Here is a 9,642-nt window from a genome sequence, read left to right as displayed (position 1 = left end):
ATAACACCAGTGATACATTATGTTTTACACTTCCTTAACCTTTAAAACACTATAAGCGTTAAGATAGAAGGAAATTAAAATCAACAAGTAACAGACTTGTTAACGAAGCATGGAATGTAGCTAAAACACATTGTTGTCTGTTTGACGATGTCATTAATATTACGTTATATAACGTCCAATTAGTCAAAGAAAGACGAAAAAGGGTTATTTGCGTATAGGACGAACCGCATTTGGGGCGAGCAGCGAGTGTGTCAAAACGCGTATATGGCGAACTCCGATTGGGACCAACTGCTACTAAGTCAATTCGCTTTTGGTCCGGATTTTAGGACAAATTGCGTATTGGACCAAACGCGAACTGGACAAACAGCGACCTGGACCAAATGCGAGCCAGACGAACGGCTAACAAATCCGACTAAAGGCAACTTGTACAATTTGTCACAAGGTAAGCGCTTCAATTTTGGAATGCCTATAACGTATCTTGAGTTATAATAAATCATTGTTTAGCTTGCGAGTCCTTAACCCTTCGTATGTACAAGCACTGATCAGTGCGAACGAATTTAAACCTATTGTATTGGATTTAAATTCGTGCGCACTGATCAGTGCTTAGACAATAGACATACGAAGGGTTAAATGTGGGTTCGCATATTTACTACGTTTTTGGATAAACCATAACGTTGTTATGATTTCCTTTTTAGGTATTGTATCCTTGGAGGATACAACTAAACGGAGTAACCATTAACAGGCTTTCCCCTCTGTCGAAAATAGGCGGCCAACGGTCAAACACAATGTATGGACTGACGTTTATCTGACATGGCTATTTTTACGTTACGCATACATTTGACGTTCCCCTCCCCCGCAAAAATCGGCAGACTGTTTTGTACAGAAAATTACAGACATGGCGTCTCCGTTTGATTATATCCTCCAAGATTGTATCAGTTAATGGCTTTCTATAACCACGCTCTGTACAGTGTGGAGCTGGAGATTTCAAAATTGAAAATGGATACATCGGTGAGTTACTTACGAGTGTTATTTCTATAATTGTTATAGGTATGTATATATAAACAGGCCCCAATGAGAAGGTTAGCCAAACTTGCCCCTATATCACACCCGTATTGACCTTATCACAGGATATGATTGTGGTTATAAAATTCGAAATCTTTAATTTATCTATTTCTTGATTACAAAGTCAGTATACTTTTAAGTGCGAATACATCATTCTACGACAATGTATGGTGTTTGTGTGGACATTGAAAAACATCATGCTTCTGGTCTGCGTAAGTGCGGCCTGTGAGCGGTTCTATAAACACAAGCGAGCCGCCGAAATGGTCTGCGCACACGCACAGGTTACGAATACGAACGATGTTTTGACGGAAGATAACGCAGGTAAGATAATTATGTTTACAGTTATTTTACATACACCACTATTATCTAAGTACCTACATCTAATGGGGTTGGCCGGTCGAAGTATTTAGCAGATGGCACCATCATAGCTTGCCCTGTCAATCCCTAGAATTGTGTAAAATTTGTTTTTTTTTTAATGCCCTGTATGCAGCCATTTAAGCTAAATCTCATAGAAAAAGGGGCAAACTATGATGGCGCCATCTATGCAAACCTTTGACAGTTGCCAATCCCATTGGCCACACCAATCGATGGTCTACTTCTAATTTAATAAGTTAATTTGTATAGGTACAGTCGCCAACAGATATATCGGAGCGTGTTTGTATAGAATATAGATCATTTAACCGCCGTATAACTTCATTAAGTAGCCATGATATAAAAATGTAGTCTACACATTTAAGCCTTTCACCATTACGTGCACGTGCTCGTTCGTGGTGTGCGTGCCGTGGCCGCTGCTAGAAACCAAAGGATTCTGAGATTAAATGATATTTCATTTGATTTGTTACAGAAACGCGAAGGATTTGCAAGAACGTCGTACGCTACAACCGTGCTGTGCTCACGCGGTTGTCCGTGTACGACGCTTTCGAGATTGACGCGACGACACCGCTTCGACTACTGCTCGGCGTCGGGACCTATACCGTGGTTTTGCTGCAATTTGCTCTGTAAGTTGAATGATCTTACAAGCTGTCATTATTACACATTTTTATACACTACTGTCTAAGCTAACTTTGGATGGCCTCTATAAGCGTCATATTTTCATAGGAATATAGTAAACACCCATTAAACACCTCAATATGGACGTGGCATCAATAATGAGACGTATACCGCAAATCCTGTAAAATAAGTATTTAACATTCGTTTTTAACAACTAGCCCAATTTGACAGATTTTCGCAATCGTACCCCTCCTAGATAGGCGTTGTGATCTAGTTATCGCTTCAAGTTCGAGTCTCGCTGTGTCGATTATTTTTTCGATTGTGCCACATTATTATACTGATCATGATTTTGTTTTTACAGAGCGAAGAAATAGTTTAGCAAGATCTTTAGCTGCAACCAGTTAGTGTTGCTGCAAGATATACTTGTCTAGAAATAAAATAAGATCGCCCTGCTGGGAAGTATGCTACTACATAAAACCACAACAAGCTGATGTTTAGAATAAAACTAATATAGGTAATAATTAAAAAAATGTGGGTTAATTAAAAAAATTAAAAAAGGGTAATTGTCTGATACAAAATAATCTTGATTTAGTTGTGAAATGTCGTGTGTAATATTTTAAAGACAACGACTATAGTTTATGAACAAATAGTATAATTATCACATGTATGAAGTAATATCAGAAGTGCAAAGACGATGTATAATAAAACAAAATGTTTTACAATAAAAAATTTATTGATATAATAATTATTTATTTATAACAATCGAAAGGGACGCGGGCCCTCAACTATTCTACCGTGACCTTACTCCTTTGTACTTCCTACGACACACATTATTGCCAGTCCCGGAGCCCTAGCTTTATAGTAAGCTGTATAAATGTAAATTATTCAAAATAAAAACACTTAAAAATGTTCACACATAATTTTGAAAGCGGAGGCCGCCGGGACGATCCTAAGCATTATCATGACCGATACAATTTAGAATATTTTAGAATGTATAATATCCCCATATTAGATATATTTACAAAGCTAATGATGCCTGCTTTATTAAGCTACTCTGAAATTCTCACATATCTTACATACACATTTAGTGAGTATTCAGGAAAATAATTGAACTAGCGCGAATAGGCGCTAGCGGCATCTATCGGTCACCGGAGGCGTTACGCTCTCAATGAAGATCTCAGACGTGGAACGGAACACATAATATAGATCAGTGGTAACGGCACATTAGTGCCAACAAAGATTGTCAAGAATGTTGAAAATGGAGTCGATGCAATATTTCTCGAGCAGCTTGATAAAACAGGTTCCCGGTCTAACATGCGAGCTATCACTGCGGTCTATTGGATATTTTATGTAACATAGACAAATATTGTTTTTTCCCGGCGCACTCTGTCCCTTAAAAAGAGTAAGCGCAGCAATTCTTTACTCTATTCGAATTCTTTACTAATTCGGTACTGTCAGTATTTTGAAGATACACTATCAATTTGTTCAGGGGTCTCAACTTTTTTAGCTGAGGGGGGGTAGGTATCTGGTTGGTGCCGTTAGGGTTGAACCCCTGGAGCCTGGTTCCCGCGGGCCGGACGCTTTGGGTGTCGCCGGATTCGAACGCGTCGCGGGCCGGGATTTGGAGAGCCCTGAATTAGTTCATTCGTTTTTATCATAATAATATAATAAATAGCAGTTAAACACCTCGCATGATAGGCCGACATGTATTGGACAAGCGAAACTCCTAAAGACTAAGCTTGGAGGTTGTGGTCGGTACAAAAATAGAGCGGATAGCTCGCTACACATGCCGTAGCTCGCTACCATACTTAACGTCTTGTCTTGCCCGCCACTTCATTCAAAACCATAACATATACACAATAAGGTCGCTTTTTGTAAAGCCCGCGGGTCCTACGCTAAACCGTCCTTAATTTTACTGATATAACATTGTAAGTTCACTTTCAATTGAAATACGCACTAAAATAAATATAAGGCAGGACTCAAGCATTACATATGTCATCCTAAAAGACGCAGTCAAATGTTAAAATAAGTGGAACATACACAGTGGGAATGTATATGTAACCTCTCATTTTACGAAATAGCTGCGTCTCTCTCAACAAGGTATGTAAGTATGAGACCTCTTATGAAACCAAGTCGTCGGTTAGTTCATGATTTTAGTTCATAATTCATTATTTCAACAAAACTCAGAACTTAAGCGCATATATTCATATTTCTTACAAAGGTCAATAAATAAACAATATACCTAAGTCTGTTTTTGTTGAAATAACGCATGCATACCGTGAAACTATATAAGTCGCCCGTTTAAAGTAAATGTACGTTAGTACACGTCTTACAAGTAAGATTGCTAATTAGTAATTAATTACTCTCGATTTAGTTATAACTAACTATAAAGAAACCAACTCGCCGCCATCGACTCTAGTCGATAAACTATCAGTCGTTTGGTTCCTTCGCCTACGTCACAAACATGCCCGAGTTCCTATTCGAATGAGGACCGCGACCATCACACACCCACAACATCTAGATTAGGTAGCATTGAGCATACTTAAGGCCCGAGATACACTTGTAAGTTTTACTTACGTAAGTAGGGACACAGCTGTGTGTCACAGCTGTATAGCTGTGTAGTATAGCTATACTACAGAATGAGAGATGAATATCGTTATCACATTGTAAAAAATAGCTTTGTCCCTACTTACGTAAGTAAAACTTACAAGTGTATCTCAGGAATCTCAGGCCTAAGAACATAAAGGGGTTACATCTTTCTTTTTCAGGACACTTTCTGCCGAGAAGGACAGGTGTAAGTTAGTTCTTGTTTTGATGTAACTGTAAATTTTTCCCGTACGATTTCAATCGACTTGTAATATGCTCTATCATCAACGTTAGGCCCGAGATACACTTTGTAAGTTTTACTTACGTAAGTAAGACAAAGCTATTTGGCCGAATGAGATAACGGTATTCATCTCTCATTCTGTAGTATAGCTGTGTCCCTACTTACGTAAGTAAAACTTACAAGTGTATCTTGGGCCTTAGAGAAAGGTTGTTCGGATAAGATCGAACAAAATTCGTAGGTACTTTAGCGATAATGCCACCTATTTGAAACTAATACTTGATCTGTCTGTACCTATTGTTTTAGTTTATGGAGATATTTCCTACAACACCTTCATGCAATCGACGTTCTCAGTTTAAACCAACATTCTGAATTAGAGAGTATTAGAAATGGATAACTTTACGATTTAAGGTACACGGTCCTCTTCTAAGCCTAGTTAACCTACAAATCTGACCACTCATAATCTCAACCCCACACTCCGGTTGGCGGTTACCTTAGCATCCAGTTGCAGAAATATTACTATTGCGTTTACCTAAAATAAGATCGCACAATTTAGTTTTAATAAATGTTTCTGCAACTAGGAATGTCGGAGCTTCATTTTACAATCATTGTACGATACAAGTCCAAAGAAATGAGTTATACATAGTTATGTTTCATAACATGTTTTAAATTTAATTAGAAGAGCGTTCGAATATCACTTATACGTAGCGAAAGCTGAGTTACACTGAAAGTAACATGTAATTATTATCGTAAGTACAAATTACAATTTATTATAGAATTCGAACATTCTTTGACAAGTCAGCAATTGTGTTTCCCGCCGATTTCATTCATAAATTTAAATATTGCACTAGAAATGGCACGCGTATTGCACATGATTCTTTAAAAAGTTAATGTAAATTTACCAGAACGGATTTTTTTTTAACTTGTGATTTTTTTCTGCGCGAGTAGTATGTAGTGACCTAGTGACAGGCCAATGACTACGTGTTAGGCGAACCTGTAAGCTCCTACTGCTAGTTTTAAAATTGTCAAAGAAATTGTTACAAAAACCAAGAAATTGTCTCGAATTAGTCAGTATCTAAATGAATTCGACGGGACTCCTCACAAGCCATTTAACTGGTTTAAATTATACGATCGACAATTAAATGATACTTAATATTTGGCAGCCGCAATACGTCATATTAAATCGAGCGCTTCGCCCGCCGACTTGAACGATGAGTTCACACAAGCTAAAAGGATAAATACTATACGGGTCTTCAATAAACATGTTGAATGTTTTAGGCACATTTTGAAAGCCACAATTATAATTCGGTACCTTAAACACCCGTCATTGAATTTTCTTTAATTAAAATTAAGTTGATTAAAAGCAATACTTTGACATGCGTTGACGACGGTTGGGTGTTGGGTTTGTGATTGAAATAACGCGATCACGAACAAAATATTAAAGCTCCTACCATGTTTATTGATAATAATTATTGAAATTATAAATCGCAAACAGAATAGGATTAAAAATTCTTGATTTATCGGACGGAAGATCTGTGAGACACCAAAGGTCTAAAATTCAGTTTCTAATATAAAGATGTGAAAACAAAATACATATACTTGGTCAACCAGATCTTGTCAGTAGAAAAAGGCGGCAAATTTGAAAAATGTAGGCGCGAAGGGATATCGTCCTATAGAAAATTTGAATTTCGCGCCTTTTTTTACTGACAAGATTTGGTTGACCGTCTATAGTAACTCAGTTACTTTACAATGTAGTGTTGAATTAGTTGTTTGCGTTCTGATATTATGCACAAAAATGTAACAGGAAATAACAGACTTTATAATCACGATTCATCGAATTTCCAGGTTTCCTCCATTATTAATTAGGATGTTCGATATTTTATTTACTGTCCCTGGTTAGGATTAGATCTAGTTAGGGGACATCACCTATTTGGAAGGTTTCGTATCGATTATATACTAGGATGCGCGTCTTTAAAATCATTGTGTTATTATTGACGATTAAGTATTATGTCTCTTGTTACAACCTTATTTTTGAGGTACTTCAATAATAGTTTTTCATTGAGGCAATACGATGAACGAATAAGAGAGAAGTCGATAGACTTATCTTGAGTGTGTATCAGTCTTGGTCGAGGATGTCGATGCTGTGTTGTGTAGTAGTCGGTCGTCGTGCGAGTTGTTCCCCGGGCGGGCCCCGGGCCGCGCTTTCTGTAAACAAACACCACATTAGCATGACAGCATTTTGTAGACTTTAAAAAGGAAATATGTATAAATATAGTCGAGTTGTTTTACGGCAGAAGATAAATGTTTGGTTATTTTAAATACCATAAAACCAGGGGTTTTAACAGTGACGCAGGCACAGAATAAGTAATAGTATTATCATACAGAACGGACACGCACCGCCTCGCCCCGACTCGGATTACCTCGCCCGCGACTGGCCGCGACATGAATGTGTGCGTAAGTCGCTCTACTGAGAGCATGTCAGGATTCCGTCAGAAACTCAATGACGCGTGTACAGACGTGCCGCGCACACATAAACGCAAATCATTTTTGATGTATGGCGTGTCCGCCCTGTGACGCAGGCGACCGCAACCATGGCAACGAGTGACAAGAATAAAAAAACCGGCCAAGTGCGAGTCGGACTCGCGCACGGAGGGTTCCGCACCATCAACAAAAAACAAGCAAAAAAACGGTCACCCATCCAAGTACTGACCCCGCCCGACGTTGCTTAACTTCGGTCAAAAATCACGTTTATTGTATGGGAGCCCCACTTAAATCTTTATTTTATGCCGTCTAGGAAACCGCGCCATCTTGTTTACATAGACAACGTTCTAGTGACGTCAGTCAACGCTATATAGCGGCCGTAATATGACGGCACCGTTTTCGGAGGAATCCAAAGCTTTATCGCTTTCATAAATCGTCGCCGAGGGAGTGAGACGTACGGATATACTGATACATTCGGATTCGTAAAGACAAGAAGAGTGATTCATGAAACGAGAAAGATATATATCTTTTTCATCTATCACTCCGGAGTTACCCATGTCTACTAGCAGCTTGACACGGGCGAAATGTGTCAGTAGGGGGAAAAGATTGATATATATCTTTTTATCACTGGGATATGTATCACTCTTTTATATCTTTATATCCGTGTGTATCAGTTGCCCCGCTCACAACTGTATCGGTACTTGCTGACTTTGCGTCATCTTATGAATGAGAGAGAGACAGACTTCTCGTTCCCGCGGAATAGCGAAGCGAATGACGCGTCTGAGGGCCTACCGCGAATCACGTTCGACGTGTTGCCTCCCTGTCACACTTACGTACGAACTTACAAGTGCGACAGAGAGGCAACACGTCGAACGTGTTTCGCGGTAAGCCCTCTGAAACTCCGAATCCGCCTGAACGACCGCTGTCGCTCGTTCGTGTTACTTCGGTCGATGCGCGACCGAGACTTCGCTTATCGCTTTCATAAACCGTCGCCGGGGGAGTGAGACGTACGGATATACTGATACATTCGGATTCGTAAAGACAAGAAGAGTGATTCATGAAACGAGAAAGATTTTTTTTCCTTATTTCATCTCATTTCTCGTAATGCATGTTAATTATAAGATGTAATAATTATTGAAAAGATGTGTCCCGCCGAGTTTGTTGCCGGTCCCATATTAGGATACCCTCCTCCAATTGAGGGGGGATTTAAATCTTCTCGGGGCAGAGGTGTAGGGTTGGAGCCGGTCTACCTAGCTTTATTTGACGTTCATAAGCGCATTGTAACTATGCCTACTTGAATAAACTATCTTTTATCTTATCTTATCTTTATATATCTTTTTCATGTATCAGTCCGGAGCACTGACAATCCAACCTCTAGACTGAGCTTAGGCCAATTCTTTCATGAAACCGATGCTGCCAAAAATACGGGGGTGCGGGGGGACGAGGTGAGCGAATCCCGTGCCGTGATTGGTCCGTTCAAAGACACGGACCAATCACGGCACGAGATTGACTCGAAGATGGAGTAACGCTACCGTATGTGTGGCAGAGGGGGTAGCGCGACTATGCTATGTCTAGAGGTCGGATTGTCTGTGGTCCGGAGTTACCCGTGTGTACTAGCAGCGCGGGCCCCACAGCCGCAGCGAGTAGTCGTCGGAGGCGGAGGCCAGCACGTCGTGGTGCACGGGGTTCCACGCCACGGCGTTCACGCAGCGCGAGTGCCGTGATTGGTCCGTTCAAAGACACGGACCAATCACGGCACGAGATTGACTCGAAGATGGAGTAACGCTACCGTATGTGTGGCAGAGGGGGTAGCGCGACTATGCTATGTCTAGAGGTTGGATTGTCTGTGGTCCGGAGTTACCCGTGTGTACTAGCAGCGCGGGCCCCACAGCCGCAGCGAGTAGTCGTCGGAGGCGGAGGCCAGCACGTCGTGGTGCACGGGGTTCCACGCCACGGCGTTCACGCAGCGCGAGTGCCGTGATTGGTCCGTTCAAAGACACGGACCAATCACGGCACGAGATTGACTCGAAGATGGAGTAACGCTACCGTATGTGTGGCAGAGGGGGTAGCGCGACTATGCTATGTCTAGAGGTCGGATTGTCTGTGGTCCGGAGTTACCCGTGTGTACTAGCAGCGCGGGCCCCACAGCCGCAGCGAGTAGTCGTCGGAGGCGGAGGCCAGCACGTCGTGGTGCACGGGGTTCCACGCCACGGCGTTCACGCAGCGCGAGTGCCGTGATTGGTCCGTTCAAAGACACGGACCAATCACGGCACGAGATTGACTCG

This window comes from Cydia amplana, chromosome 1 (genome assembly GCF_948474715.1).
Source record: "Cydia amplana chromosome 1, ilCydAmpl1.1, whole genome shotgun sequence".
NCBI classification, from domain to species: domain Eukaryota; kingdom Metazoa; phylum Arthropoda; class Insecta; order Lepidoptera; family Tortricidae; genus Cydia; species Cydia amplana.
The sequence above is the reverse complement of the archived record's forward strand: the minus strand, read 5'-3'. Positions refer to the sequence as shown.